The sequence below is a fragment of the Sturnus vulgaris genome, chromosome 15 (assembly GCF_052056855.1).
Source record: "Sturnus vulgaris isolate bStuVul1 chromosome 15, bStuVul1.hap1, whole genome shotgun sequence".
Taxonomy (NCBI): Eukaryota; Metazoa; Chordata; class Aves; order Passeriformes; family Sturnidae; genus Sturnus; species Sturnus vulgaris.
This window is the reverse complement of record NC_142257.1, coordinates 12438556-12454713: the sequence shown is the minus strand read 5'-3', so window position 1 is coordinate 12454713 and position 16158 is coordinate 12438556. Positions and strand designations below refer to the sequence as shown.

The 16158-nt window shown below is 39.9% G+C and overlaps 1 long non-coding RNA gene across 1 annotated transcript; it reads right to left on the bottom strand.

Annotated features, from left to right (window-relative positions):
• Positions 1–120: 120 nt before the first annotated feature.
• On the bottom strand, positions 121–11570 carry LOC106853861 (uncharacterized). The gene is made up of 4 exons (XR_015806997.1): positions 5370–11570; positions 3974–4123; positions 3221–3331; positions 121–1118 (listed from the first exon to the last, which is right to left on the bottom strand). It is a non-coding gene; the product is annotated as an uncharacterized LOC106853861 (long non-coding RNA).
• Positions 11571–16158: the final 4588 nt, after the last annotated feature.

The following is a 16158-nucleotide window of genomic DNA, read 5'->3' as shown; positions in this document are numbered from 1 at the left end:
CACTCTCTAATAGCTTTAATGTCTGTCTTATATTGTGGTGATGAGGCACCACATAGCCACTGGCTCCTCCCCTCCAACCTCGGTGGAATGGGAAGAAGAATCAACTCTAAAACTTGCAGGTTGAGATAAGAGTAGTTTAATAATAGAAAACAAAGTAAAATACAACAATAATGGTAATAATAATAATGAAAATAAATAGGGAAAAAACCCAAAATAACCGATGCCCAATAAAATTGCTCACCAATGCCAGACCCTTTCCAAGTAACTCCTCCAGTTCATCTAACTGGGCATAATGTTCCATGGTGTGGAATATGCCTTTGGCCAGTTTGGGTCACCTGTCCTGGCTGTGTTCCTTCACTGTTTCTTTTCTGTACTTCCTCATCGGCAGACCACGAGACACCAAAAAAAATCCTTGACTTAGGATACAACAGCTAAGAAAAAAGCAAAATATCAGTATACTATCAACATTGTTCTCATTCTGAATCCAAAACACAGCACCATACCAAATACTGAGAAGAAATTAACTCCACCTCAGCTGAAACCAAGACAGGCAGTTTTAGGGCCTGCAGGAAAGTTCCAGATGATCAGAGGTAGGAAAGGGGATCACTCTCTTTGGGTAGTCAAGTTCATTTCTCTTTAGGGCCAACAGAGTTTCTTGCCCCCTTGTACCAGTCTTCTTCCACATCTTCTTCCTCTTTGCTCCCTACCCTCTATTTATCATCCAGTTAGAAAAAAAGTCCAAGCCAGAGGACTGCCCCTTCCTCCTGCTTCTCTGGAGCTTTGCTATCCTACTCCTGAGGACCAGGAGTCCCTCCAGAACTAAGCATAGAGTCAAGCTGTACGTGCCATGCACACCCTTACCTTGACCCAGCAGCCGCTGGCCAGCTGGAAGACATCTCAGGTTCACTGTACAAGCTGACAGCACGGTGAATCTAATTTATCTACACTTTCAGCCAATTCCAAAATTGATTGATAAATTGCCAGTATACTTTAGTGCTTACTGTATTTTCTCCATGAAGGCAAAAAACACCAATAGTTCTTGTGTCAGATGAAGTTCATGGTTAGGTAACAGAGGCAAACTTTGGAAAACAGCCCTTTGTGCTCAATCTCAGCATCATCTGTAATTAAAATGAGTAACAGAGATGATAGGTGAAGTAAGTCTGGACCTTACCAGAAGCTGGTATCCAGCAGGTGTTTTGTGGCCAACAGTTCAGGCATTCACTACAGTTGTACTCTGGTGATAATTCTACCTTTTATGAGTGCAAAAAAGGTTCACAAAATGTGCTATGGCCACTTCAGATTTTGAGGCAAGAAGAAATTAGTGTCCATATTGGCTGAACTGCCTGGAAAAATATTGCCAAAGTTCACACCCTTCTTTGAGAAGCCAGTACAACTCCTCTGGAGAGATGACACCAGATTATACGCCATTTGTGTGTCACCTCCTGCCCTATAGCTGCCTCGATATGACTCAGTTGTTCAGCAGCACAATGCTTTCTCTACAGCAACATGTTTCCACATTGCTTTTAGATGATGCATGGATCATACCCTGATTCTGTAGGCAGTCTCACTTCTGGAATATTCTGCGAAAATTGATGATTAGGAGACAGTTTTTGGCACTGTTTCTGATAAGAGTTTTCTCTTTCACACACTATTTTCCCACCAGTAAGAAATCCATTCTCTAAATAATGTGTATGTTTATGCTGCTGTGGGATGGTTTAGTGAGAATTATATCTTCATTTGTGATTGTTCTACCTTGACCAGCACTGTTATCAGCTTTTCAGAGTCTATAAATCTATGAATATGAGTGTGAACATGAAAGGCTGAGGAGCAGAAGGAACAACTTCTTCCCTGCAACATTATTATCATGTCATCCCTTCTAGAAATCTGTCAATCTCTTCGGAACTTAGGTAGAAGAACAAAAGCGGTTACATACTTTCACCTTTCCAGTCTAATCTACTATAAGAGAAGTCAAATGCTGATTTCTGCAGAGGAATGGAAGTATACCTTCTGTTATTTCTATATGCTCTTCTAAGAGCCCAACATTTTCATCTTGTGAAACCTCTTGTGTTTCTTTGGCCCTGGCCTCACAACAGAATGTTTCCTAAGCTTAGTATTAAAATCTTTATCAGGAGCTTTTTCAGTTAGGATCAAAATACCTTTTCAAGATGGTTGTTTAACTCGTAGTTATGCTTTTCTTGCGGAATTTTAGGACAAGAATTTTAAAACTATATTTAAAAACTTAGTTAAGCAGTATTTTGAACAAAAACAGATCTGCCATGAAATTATGTGTTGAGAAACTGATAATTCGATGTGTACAAGGTCTTTTTCTGGGCCTCTCAAGCAGATAGCTACGGAAAACCAGATAACTCTTCTCACATCGTTGAATGCTTTGTCCAATTTTTGCTGGAAAATGGTAACCTTTTAATGAGTGAGTGTTACCCTCTCATAAGCCCTTGCCAGTCATCTGAAAGTAGGTTTCAGCCATTTTTAAATACTTCGATTTTTTTTCGGTAGATTTTTTCTACTTACGTTAAGGTACAAGGTTTTACCTCGTGCCAGAACAGCTAATTCCAGTCAATAATACCTGTCATGCTTTCACTGCTGGGATGTCAATTAAATCTATGCCTTTTCGATCCATGTGTTCTATGCTGAATTTCCCCAAACAGTGAGGGTGAGGGAGGAATGGTAAAGAATCAAAACTGGTTAAGTAGCATTAGGGTCTGTCTAAGAAGTTACTGGTATTTTTTACTCAGTCTCAAACTGCAGTTCATCTCAGAAAATCCCACTGAACAAAGGATGGCATATTACTGAGTGGGATGTAAAAACTTACATGGCTTTTCAGATCTCCCTCTCTCTGATTATGTGTTGCAAAAGTAAGAATAGAACCACATAAAGATCTGTGTTATAGGAGGAATGCTCCTATTTCCTGTGATGAGTTTTTGATATAATGTAAGAAAATGACATCTCTTATCCACAAAGGTATTTTCCCCTTACTTGATGTCAGAAGGAAGGAAACCCCCAACTGGTCCCCAGTGGGGCATCCCACAGTGCCTATGATAACTCACACTATGGTCTTGTGCCTTTTCCTATATGAGAAAACTTTCCCTTTCATCTAATATTCAAGGTATATATAGGCAGACTATGGTGCATAAACCAAACATAACTTTCCTTGAACCCAAAATGCTGTTGCTCTGTATCTTCTTGGTGAGTTGCTGCTTACCTGGCTCAATGGGAGGTGCAGTGGAAGAATTTCAAGCAAACCTCAGGGCTCTAGTGGCTCTACCAAACAAAGAGGTGGGTCATTATCTCTTTTTCTTCATTTCCTACAGTTCTTTTGATGGAAATAAAAAATGAAGTCTGGGTTACTTTCAGCTCTAGTTTGTATGACTGTGTTTTGTTTGTTAAAGTTGAGATGCTCAAGGCACTGCTTGTAATTGTTTCCCCAAAGGAAGTTCAGAAATAGAAAACCTGATGAAGATGATATGTAGTTTGAGATGTTTAACAAATGTGGCAGTCACTTAGAGGAGAAATATCTTCTAACAGTATATTCTTTTAAAAAATTTTAGATCTTTCTTCCAGTACCCAAGGGGAAATTTCAGGTAAGACTTTCAAACTTTATTCTGCTGTTGTTAATTATTTGTAAAATTATAATGCTTGGTTAGATTTAGACTTTCTTAGACTACCAAAAAAAGACCAAATCTCACTAAAAGGGAATACGTATACTAATTTTTCATGGGCAGTTCTGTAAAATTCAGTGAAGCTATGGGAATAAAAAACCAATTCTGTGACCAAGGTCTCTGAGACTGGTTGTATTCCTGCTCAGGGCAATTTCAGGAGTTCTTGAAGAGAGATTATTTCTGAGGCTGTTTTCAACATAACTGCTTGAGGTGCAGACCCTGAACATCACCTGCGGTCGTTTAGAACCGAAGGTGGGTGAATAGGGTTACTGCTTGAGGTGCTAAAATATTCTTACCTTTTGGCAAACAAACAAGTTGAGTGTTATAAAGCACCATGAAGTTTGTGTCTGAAGGAAGCAATTTGTTGGCACAAGTAAGTTATTGCCCATAACTCTGTTTATCCGTGGTTTCAATTTGTGGTCTGGAGATTTCTCAAGTTCTGTGAACTGGAAAAAAGTTAATGAAATATTAAGAACAGCTAGCCTGTTGTTTTAGAGGAAAAAAAACCGTTTAGAGCTTGCAGCTTTAAAGAAGATAGACAGATGGGTACAGTGCTTCTGTCCTGCGTGGGAGATATAGCTGGGAGAGGGAGTTGGCAGATCTAACATCCTTGGGCTACTCAGTGTGGTTTTGATAAAACTGCAACCCCAGTGGGTTTTAGTCTGCCTTTACAATTCTTTTCTCTATTTTCCTTTATAACAATTTTTTAAATGTGTTTCCTTTCTCTCCCACTTTAGATTTTTTATTGAACCCCAGAAAACATAGGAAAGAAGTATCTTTTTCTGTATTTGCACAGAATTTCTGTTTCTGCTATGCATGCAAATAATTATTTAATTTACTGAAATATAAAAATTAACTAATTTGGCAGAATATAATTTTGTTGCTATTTGATTTTTTTTTAGTGCAGTCATGTTCCTTGTCAACTTGAAAGAACCGTAGAAGGACTGAAAATTTCCTTTAAGAATATTCCAGCAAGAACCCATATTTCTCTGATGGAGGTAAACATGTATCACATAACATCAACCTTAAAGAAAACACATACAGTAAGTATGAGTTTCTCATTAATTATTTATAGTCATATAATCATGGAATGGTTTGGGTTGGAAGGGACCTTGAAGCTCATCTAGTTCCAACTCCCCTGGCTGGATTATGGACACCTAGGTAAAAATACGAAATTATGTGAATGTACCACTCACTTGTTTTCAAAATATGAAATTAATCATCTCAGCATCCTGGCCGACTAAAGTCAACTGCAAAATTTTAATGCCATCCCTGCATACCCTTAGTTTTGCGGTGTTGAGCATTATGGCTGCTGCTCAGCATTGGTTTTACAGGAACTACTTGTATTCATAGAGTCTGGATGGAAGTTAGTTTCCTAAAAGATACATCACCTCTAGACAAATCCTGGGACTTGTCATTAGCCAGAACACTAGTAAGAAACAGCCCTAAACCACATCTCAGTAAGAAAAGTCAGCCAGGAGGAAGTATTCCTGATACTCAAATGTCTTCTCTCTGTTCATTCATGCAGATCTGCCTTTCCTTCTAATTAAACACCCCCTTGAACAACCACCAACACCTTCTCGGCAATATGTTCTTATTTCCTCCATTATTTTGACTATTACCTTTTGCTATTTTTTGCAATTATCATTATTATAGCAACCCGAGAACAACATATCCTGTCCGATGAGATACCTGCCCCAACAGACAGCCCTGAAGCACTTCACGAGATACTTCCAGGAGGTGCATGAGAACTGCTGGGAGTCCTGATGACAGGTGTTGGCACCCCAGATACTTGGAGACAACTCTTATCCAATACTAGAGCTGGTTCTGATGGAAGACAGAGCACCACAGAGACACCACAACATTAACATTATATGCATGTTTCATATACGAACTATCAGATATTTATGTCTCATTGCAATTATTAATGTATTTATTTAATTTATAGAGAGCTTTTTTTTATTTGTACCCTAATATTCAAAGTGATCATGAATAAAGTAACTTAAAATATTATACATTAAATAATAATATATACATATAATAATATAACTATATATATTATTATATTGTGAAGGTTGTGCACTATAACAACTGGAGTATAAGTGAAGGCTATATGAGTGAAATCAAGGAATATACAAATTAAGAGTCAGATCCACTGCTGTGCTCTTCTGCAGGCACTTACAAAATTGTCAAATATTTATCACCTGAAGGCAGGAATAAAAAGGAGAGAAGGCTGTCTTATAAATATAAGCATAATTAAGTTTGAGAACAATGTGTTTCCCTGTAATTCTACAACATAATTTCAGTGTGATATACATGCATGATACACATTCTTTATTTAATTAATATATTTAGTGTGCAAGCAGATCATATTTAATTTGCTATTACTCCAAATTTATTTTCAACCATGGTATCTTCAAATTTTATAGTAGAGTCAGGAATTAGTGTTGTTGGCTCAGTGACAAGCCAAAACAAAATCCTGAGCAGGTCTCTAAGTTATTGCCATAGAAATACAGTGATAATTATCAAACAGATAACAGTGGTGGTAGCAAAGGTTGTCTAATTTAGGCTGGATTGGTTTGTTTGTTTTTTTTCCTCAGGACTGCCTAAACCTGTATTTTTTATGAAGTGAAGAATGTGATTACAAGTCACTTTTCCTAAATAAAAATACATTTTTCTAGAACCTGAAGTGTCAGAGGAAAACAAAATGTTTGCTAGTGTGTCGAAGCATTTCTTGAATTCCAAATGAAAGGCAGTTGATTCACTTAGCTGGCTTTTGAGGCATGAAGCATTTTGAAGATCTGCCCAGCTAGATATTGTGTAACTTTTAAGTGAAAATACTTGGCATAGATGTGTTCTTGGGAAGTTGTAGCCCATCTCTACTGAAATGAACAATAGGATTAAGTAACGGAGTATGGTTATGTCCAAGGAACTATCCAGTTTGTGATGATTGTAGCAGATAGACGAGATTTTAAAAGAAATGAAAGGGTGCACATCAAAAATATCTTGGTGACTGAGAAAAGCCAGTATGAATCCAGACACTGGTATTAGCAGTGTGACAGTGGCTAATCCAGTCAGTGTTGAAACTAATAAATCTTCTCCAGAGCAAGCAAAGAGAGTGGGAAAGAGGAAACTTGAAGAATACTGTCCCACAAGACCATGCCAACACCGTTAGTCACTGCTGGAGGTTTAGCAAGAGCAGACAAGAACAAAACAATGAACTTTGTATAAGCAAACATAAGAAGGCACCTCTCTAAACAGGGCCCTTCTGACTCAGCTCCCAAGGAATCAAAAATGCATCCAGAGAAACACAGGAAGCTGGGAAACCTGTCTCATTCAGAGGAGATATTAAAGTACTTCATCATCAGCTCTCACAAGTAACTGTAAATGATGCACAGCTGCTAAAACTGGGACAAGGCTGGGAAATATTACTTTTTTTCTAGTGTTTTATGTTTCACTCCAGCTTTCTGCATAAAACTGAAAAGTAGGAACAAAGGCAGCACTTTACCACAAAGTTTGCAGAAATTCTATAGTCTTAATCAAAACCCCTTTCAACCAGCCATTGCTGAGTTACTGTAATATTAACACAGGTCATGCTAAGAATTCATCTTTCCCTCCAAAACATGCTAAAAGTGTGAGCTATAATGTGCTGTACCAGCACTGGGGAAAATACTGCTCACTCACACCAACCTAAACCTCACAAGATAAGCGTAGAGAAATGCTACTAAGTTCTTAAATGACCAGACTGGAGTTTAATAACCTAATTAAGCAGAAGAGATCTCTAATTACAATTATGCAACTTTGCATAAGCTCAGCTTATAATTTAAAGCACATTCTTTCACTATTCCAACTCATTACCTTGCAGTGGGTCCATCCACACAGCAAAATCTATTTTCTTTCCATTTCTTCCATTTCTTCTGGAAATGTTTTGTTTCCTGCATTAGCACAGGCTAACAGAGTTTGGAGCATCTGGAATTCTTGCTCTATGCTCTTCAGGAATAGCAGTGCTGGAATTTAGAATCCTTGGGAGCATTCTAAAGTAGCCTGAGTGGCAGCACACTAAAGTAGCATGTTTGGCAGCACACTAATGGGTGGATTTTTAGTGTGCTGCCAAACATGGTGTATTTTCCATTTACCATGCTGTCAACCTATGGAAAAGTCATTTCAAAAGAGAAAAGAAAGGTGGTCTTTCAAATCGTAGTCGTCCAGGCACATGAAAAAGGTTTTTAGGAGCTCCAGCAGGGAAGGCTGCACACACAAGAGCAGAGAAAGTTGCAAAACTGGCTTATACAAGTTTTAAAATTCGCATGCAATATAAACAATGCTGTTTACCCTGTGAGTGAAGAGGAAAAGCTTTTAAGACTTTCATTTTCAGGATGTATAAGAAAAAAATCCACCCAAACTAGGTAGAGTCTGTTCTCGGGAAGGTCTCGCAAAGGGCACCGGCCGCTGAGGCAGGCTCCTGCTGCAGGGTGTGATGCGGGGGGAACTAAAACACAGTGCGTCGCTGCGACCATAAAAATCAGAAAACAAAGAAACACAACACTTAAGGACAAGTACTGTGTGGTTTAGGCTGAAAAAATCATAATCACAAGTTTCTGGGCTCCTACAAGTTTCATTTTCTGGTGAGGAAAGCTAAAGGATTTTAGAAAACAGAAGAGATGCTAAAGCTACCGGAAGGAAGTCCTAAGATCTGAAGTGATAAGCCTCCCACTACTGTTCTTCTGCCTTGGCACTTCAGGGAGATAGATGACAATGGATTAGGGGTTTTTTTAAACATTTCACTATTCTGGCTACCATTCTACTGGCATTTCCCATGGTGCTTAAAAACTTTCTAATACAGTCTGGACCAGCCAGCAGTTGTACCTTTGCTCCAGCCCAGGGCAGAAAGCGAGCAGCAGATGACATCCACATTTTGTCTGAGTCTTGAGCAACACTTCCCTTCCTTGTCTTTTCTCTTCCGCCTTTATTTTTCACTCTAGGAAGTATCTCATTTTGTGCAACAGCTCAGCCAAGCTGCTCTTAGAATAAGATCTGGCAGGTCCCTGCCGACAGCAATGTCCAGTGTTAAAAGGGAGCTGTGAAAAAACCGGCCAGATATTGCATATGTTGTTTCCAGAAAGCAGTCACTCCCACGGACTGTCACAGAACTGTAAATAAAATTCCTCCCAACAGCCTATTTCCCAGGAAAAGGTTTTATTTCATGTAATTTATGTCAAAACCAGTCTTCACTAAATTTCACAATTTCTCTGGCTTCTAACTGGCCTTTAAAGAATCATCAGGGCAGTTTTGGGACAGAGATTCTCCAGGAGCAGCGCTATTTGGGTGCAAGAGCTAAGTCCAGGCATTTATCTTTGCTGTCCTTTGTAGGAAGCAGGAATTCTGCTCACTGCTAGACCATCCAGACATGCATGCGTACCTTGCTGCCTCAGCCACCCTCACAAGGGGCACATACTGCTGGAAGGCAGCAAAAAGCTAAAGAATCAATCATTAAATATGGTGACTATGACTCCTTCCTAATGACCTGCTTTTTGCACTCACCTGGGTTCTCTCCATTACTGTCTGTTAGAAGTGAGAGTATCATTAAAGGTTAAAACAGGTTCTACAACCCCAGGAGATTGGATGAGTTTGAGGATAAGAAAATTTGTCAGGAAAAGATAAAACTCTATTTCAAATGGTTTGCTTTAAGCTAAGTTCCCAGCACAAAATATTGAAACATAACCACATTAGAAAGCATTCCAGAACATCTCTGCAGAAGTTGTTTCCTGGTTTCCAGAAATTCCCATTTTCTTGAGTCTGGCATGCTACAGAGGCACAAGATTACTGCACCACAGCAGTGCTGCATTTTTCACTCACACCAGTAAAGAAACCTTACCTAAACATTGTAACTTCACATGCATCTTCATGAAAGAGCAAAACCAGCTCCTACAAAGAATTGCAGCTCAGTTCTTACAAGGCATTCACTGAGTCTATCAACCTAATGCAGGTACATACCTGCAGGAATCATCACCATTTCTTGACTCAAAGAAGCCCTTGCCTGGGATGATGCCAGCTGGCATCAGCAGCACCTTGCACAGCCTTTATGTTTTCATACTCAGCATCATCTGATTATTTTCTTAAATAATATTCCTAAACCAGCTCCAATGCGAACATTTATCACATCCTGACTCCCACCCAAATGCTTTTTTCATTAGTATCAAATGTCATTAATTAACTGACTAATGAGATTATTTATGCACTTCACTTCCATCTCCTGATCATTCCAAACTGAAATAGAAACACTTTGGATAAATCCAGCAGTGTGGATTTCCACTTGCTGCTTGTTACTCTAATCTCCAGAGCTTTTTCTGAAATATTTTCTTTGCTTAATATTATTCCTATTCCTACCAATTCTATTTGTGTTTGTGGTACCAGATCACACAAATTCCAGAACTGTAAGTACGAGAGATTACAGTATTGAGGTCAGGATCTGTTGCTTACATTGCCCTATTTTTTTCTTACATCCTCCTCCAACTTCTTAACCTTGCATTCATGTTAAAAATAAAACCCCAAACCATCTGTACAATAATGAACCTCTCGGGAGATGGGACTATGATTTGTGTAGGAGCATCGAGCCAGCTTAGAGAGCAAAAAAGGCACTTGAGTAGTTCTGTTACCTCAAGCGAAATAGGGAAAAAATGAAGGAAAAGAGGAAAAGGAAAAATCCCTGCATTGAAAAGTACAGTGATTTTGGAATATGTCAGAAGAAGAGAGAGTGGTAAAACAGCAAGCAGTGAAGGACCAATCTTGTTCCGTTGGAGCTGGGAAAAGTTAAAAGACTAGCTCATGTTACTGTTACATTTAACAAAAAATACCCATGAATTCTTCAGAACTGGGAATTATCTCCTGCAGACTAAGTTTATCAAGGGGAAAAGAACAGTCATAGAGGTCATACGAAGTTCTGGGACAGTGCTGGGATTCTGCAGAAGTGGCCACAAATACCAAATGCAAGAGAGGGAAGAAAAGAAAAAGTCTGAAACAAAATCTGCTGACGGTTGCGCCGGCCAGGAATGGAATTGGAGACAGATGTGCTCTCTGTGCTAAGCATCCCCAGAGTAGGGAGGTCTGAGGTGGGGGACACAGCAGTGTCCAGCAACACCAAGGGCAATCCTTCGCAGTGGGGACAGGAAACACCATGCTCCAGTGGATGGGTCAACTGTCGGCTAAGGAAAAGGTGAAAAAGTGAGGTTTTCCAACAAACCTTGAGATAAAACTGAGTTGCCCGCAGAGGTCTCTAATGGTGGGGCTGAACACCAGCCTGGCTGGCAAGTGCAGCCCAGGTACCAGCCAAAAGGGAGAGGAGGCTTTGCCTGCAAACGGGTATGAGTTTGAAGGAGACCAAAAGAAACAAGCTGTGAAACACCAAAAACACAGTGAGCCAAAAGTGGGCATCAGTCTTTTCAGTTTTATGGCTTACAAATCTAGTCCAAGGGCAACTGCTAGTGAGAGGCAGGTTCTTTGCCTTTGCATCTCCCAGAGATGCAGAGTCCACAGAATCACGGAGTTGTTTGAATTGAAAGGAGCCTTAAGGCCATCTAGTTCCAAACCCTTGCCATGAGCAGGGACACCTTCCACTAGACCACGTTGCTCAGACCCCCACCCAAGCTCGGTCTTGCACTTCCAGGGATGAGGCTTTTCCACGTAATCTGTACCAGTGTTTTACTCCCTCATTGTAAAAAGTTTCTTCCTTATTACGTGCCACATTCCTGCAAAGATGTGATCCTCAGAGCTGTGTGATGAGAAAGTTCTACAAATAAGCATGAAGTGTGGAAAAAACCCTCATCTTGTTAGACAACAAACGGATAGAGCAAAGCAGGCAGCAGCCAGCTTGCAGGTTAGCTTGAGCTAAGCCACATAACCACTACTGAGTTTTGACTTCCCCAATTCAAAGTATTCAGATACTGAGATGCTTACTCTGAAATGCTGTGGCATCAGACCCCATGAGTGGAGCCAGCGGATCTGCTTCTGCCCGGCAGACGCAGGGCTGCACTGCAGCCACCACAGTTGTTGCCTTCTATTCTGTAAAATAAGATCATATGTTTCAAAAAGAAGTAAAAAAGGAGCTTTTCCAGCCTCCAGGAAAGAGAGAAACAAAGGTCATTGGCTGATTTGGCCAAGTAACACACCACAATGCCTTCAATGATTGAAGACCTTAGACTGGACCCTCACAAACCTGGTAGGCTTCCCCTTTCTCAGGTCCTGGCCAGAGAATGGGGTGGAAAGGGGACCACTGTCCTGATACAAAATCAACTGACTGTTCTCATGAGGTCCAGGCTGATGCACTCAAGACAGCCTGCATCCTTCCTTCCCATGCAAAAAAGGGCCACTTTGCTGTGCCCATCCCCTGGGCCACCCTGATGCTTCAGGGCAGTGGCTTGTCCTGCTGCAAATTAATTAACTCTTACAGAGTACCTGCATTTTGTCAAAATTTTGCCACCAATATTGCACAAGTGCTGTAATTTTTCCTTTCTAGGCAATGGGGCACATATTTTCCATGGGGTTGTGTTGGGGCTTTTTCTTACACCAGTCTTTTTCCTATTGTCTAGCAGTGATCACACTCCATGAACAAAGAAGCTTTGATATCTACAGAACTGCTGTGGAGATGGCATCTGCTTGGTCATGCTTTGGGTCATTCTATGCTTTACTCATTTTCAAGTTGAAAAGCCACTCCTTATATATTTACTACCTACTTTCCATGGAAAAGCTGATTGGGTAAGGAGGCTGTCCCAAGGCTAAACACCAAATTTACTGGAACCTTTCTCTTCCAGAAAGTCTCAATGAATGGCGCTTTTTTTTTCTTTTAAATTTTTTTTAACCAGTTTTAAAATTCAACCTAAGCAGTTATCTCCATGTAGAGACCATAAAATGGTAGAGGACTGGTCCACAGCCACTTCCAGGTTCTCTGAGCACATCAGCAGGATGAAGACCCATCTCTACCTTCTCTTGCTGGCTGCAGGCACCTCTGCTGCTCCCCAGATGAGCAGCATGGCTGAATTACTGACACTACTACAGCAAATGTGTGAGGTGATGACAAAGGACATTCAGGTAAATTAAATTTCCATTTTTCTAATCTAAAATTTAATATACTGAATCCTCTTGTTCATGAACATTTAACTTTTTTTGAAAGCAAAAAGACCTATGTTTTTATCTATTATATTTTTATCAGTGTTAATGAAGAAGATGTTTGAAAGGCTGAATTAATGTGTTACTTTTTTCAGAATCTGAGGATTGAAACTCCCAACAATATAGCTGTAAGTAAAAGTTTTTTAAAATAAAAGTAACTTTTTTGGTTAATTTCTTCACTAGAAATTTAGTTCTTAAATTGTCTCCTAAAATACTCTGTTTGTATTTATGAGCAATTACTTTCAGTGTAGTTATAATAAGATATAAAATTAATTCTAAGATATAAAGTGTTGTTAGATAAAAAACATTATTAAAACCAATCAAATTATGAGTCAAAAAAAGATGCTGTAATATAAAAGGACACTAACTGTACTTGTTCTATGTTTTTGTAAATCTCCTGCAGAACACACACATATAGAATGATTTTCCGAATCAGTTTTTTGAATGAGAAACAGCTAAAAAGGAAACGACACATTCATTCATGCTTCCTGCTTGTATGTCTGAAAAATCCTTCTGTTTAGTCTACTTCATTTAGTCAGCTTCTAGAAGTGGCTTTTTATATCCTTACCCTCAGGGAATTAAATAGTTGTATTACCTCATCTTCTCTGAATGATGATGTTAATGCCCCCTGAACAGGACACCATGACTGGGTGTCTGTCTTAAAGATCAAACTCCTCTTTATGCATTTTCCATCTTCTTTTGCATCTCCGATAAATTTCTCCTACCCCCTCTCAGATTTTCTTTTTCAGATTAACTTTAAATTACTCCTTCATCATGCAGACATGAGGCTTTTCTCTTTGCTGTGCATCTACTGGAATCTTGATTTCCACAGACCACCGTCCAGCACAGAGTTCTTCTGCTAACAGTGTGGACAGATAGCTATTTGTGGGAATGTTATCTGACTCACTGATTTATTGAAGGAGCAGAATAATTCCCATTTTCGCCCCCAACTAGCTACAGGAGGGTGGGGGTTTCCATCCCATTCCAACCCAATCCAGCCCATTCCTTGCAATTTAGATGTAAAGTTCCCAGCTCTGTCACTTCTCTATGGATTTTGTCTGGAGAAGCTCTCTTCCTAGGCTGAGGCTTTAGCTCTGAAGTTCTGACCCAGAATCAGCAGTGCCCAGGGGTGGCAGCTCACTTATCCTTTGTCCTGATGAGGTCCCTGGTGGTGCCACCACAACGCACTGTGCCAGTGCCCAGCTCTCCTTCAAGGGCAAGAGGTGCTCTCACCTGTTGTTTGGGTCCAGAAGTGACAGCGACTTCCTCCATGTCTCTGCATTTGTTGTTTGTCAGTGGCAGAAGTATGTGGTTTCCCAAGCAAGGCTGTGGGAAAAAATGATCTTATTCATCGTGCAGCATACAGGAATGACTAACAGGGAATACACATTGGTAAAGAACATCATGGTTGCAATGCTGACCTTCAGCAGTTGCTTGCATTTCTTCCAATCTTCAGTGATTAGGTTTTTCTTCAGTTTTCGCCACTTTCTTCTCCCATAACATCTAAATCTGTTCCTGCCACTGATAGTCGTATCTTCTCCTTCTTTGTAAGTTTAGCTGATCTCTTTCAAAATGACTCCACACTGGCGAGTGTGACCATCATCCATCACTCTTTGCTTGGCTTCCATCCCACATCCCTTCTCCCCCTTCTGGTGGCCTTGTCCAGACCACAAAGTCTTGGAGGCCAAAGCCAGTGACTGCTTTGTGGCAAAGGACCAGTATGGCCACCTTTGAGACAGGACAAGGGCCAGGAAATGAGAGGGTGACCGCTGTCCCCATCTCTCCTGGCACACAGGTGTCAGATGTCACATGGGTTAATGTTTGGAGAAGCCTTAAGTTCATTTATTTTCTTTCTCTTGCGTTGGAGAGACAGGAGCAGATGTGAGAAATCAAACCGGTCTTCACATTGCTTCAGAAGAGGCAGGGCTGAGTCTTTAGACAATGACATATTTCATCTGGACATTACAAGACACACCAGCAGATACTGTTCTTTGCCAGGTTTCTTTCTGCAGAGTAAATAAATGTTTACAGCAGATAAGCACACTTGCCTAAGTTGTTTGCATACTTAAGCCCAAACGTCAGTAAGAATGAATTTGCCACCCAGGCAGCTGGGCAAAACTCACAACGCTTTTTAAGAAACTCATTGTAGCTTGTGGTTATGAATACTTGTATCTCAATTTTTCTTTTTCTTTCATGTTAGGATGTGAATTGTATCAGCACAATATTCGAAGGAACAGAACAGCTGAAAAATAATCCAGCTATGAAAAAATTCAGTGCTTTTTTCCAGAATTTTGAAAGACTGAAGCAATGGCTCATGCCAAACCTAGCAAAAGAGGTAGGAATTTATTTGCTGTCTGCCAGAGATCATGCAGCAGAGATGTAACAAAATAAGATCTATAATTCACAAGTGTGTCTTTACATCTACAAAAGAGAGTAATTTCTGTACAAGATTTTTTTTTGGTACATGGAAGAAAAAATCCTGGCATTAATTCATGTTCATATCCTTCCCTTGTGTTAATATTCAGCTCGATCCACCTCTAAAACAGGGATTCATATGTGTGATAAGCAAATTTTTTTAAAGTATCATTTATAAAATTATTTTGAGATTAAAAGCTCTAAATAATGATTAAATATTAAGCAATTTCATTTTCTTGATTCATTTTTCAGGGGAAATGTGATACAGAAAGAAGGAGCACAACAATATTTATAAAAAAGCTGATGACATTCATCCGAAAAGTATTAAAAAACACAAGAGTGGAGTGTTAAAAGTTTCTAAAATTATTGTAAATTTATATGAGCTGTAAAATCTTTCCTTGTTTAAGAAGTGTTCCTCCTTTGCATTAAAATTCGGTAGGGCACACCTTCAGTTTCAGTAGTACTGCACTGGTTCGTGTATGGCATCTCAAAGTATTTGGTGGCAAAATAGCATTTGTATTTTGAGATGAATATTTAAATGCTTGATAAACCAAATCATGCAGGAGATTATAGAAGGACCTGACTAGGCTGTGTCTCTCAGAGGTAATTTCTGAGTCACGGGGAGACTGAATAGGGGTGGGTGTGAACAGAAGCAGCCGGCTTACAATGCACCACTCACCCAACCATCACCTGGCCCCACAGGCCTTGCTGTGTGATCAACACCGAGGGACAGATGATACAGGATGTGAATATATCCCCTTTGCCATTTTTGAAACCAGACTGGGCCAGTGCAGGGGAGGGACGGCAATATGGGACAGTCAGAATACCCTTCTAACTTTGAAAGTTTAAGGTCAGATTTCTACTGGAATGTTTTACTGCTCTCACATAACCTCCTTATTCCATA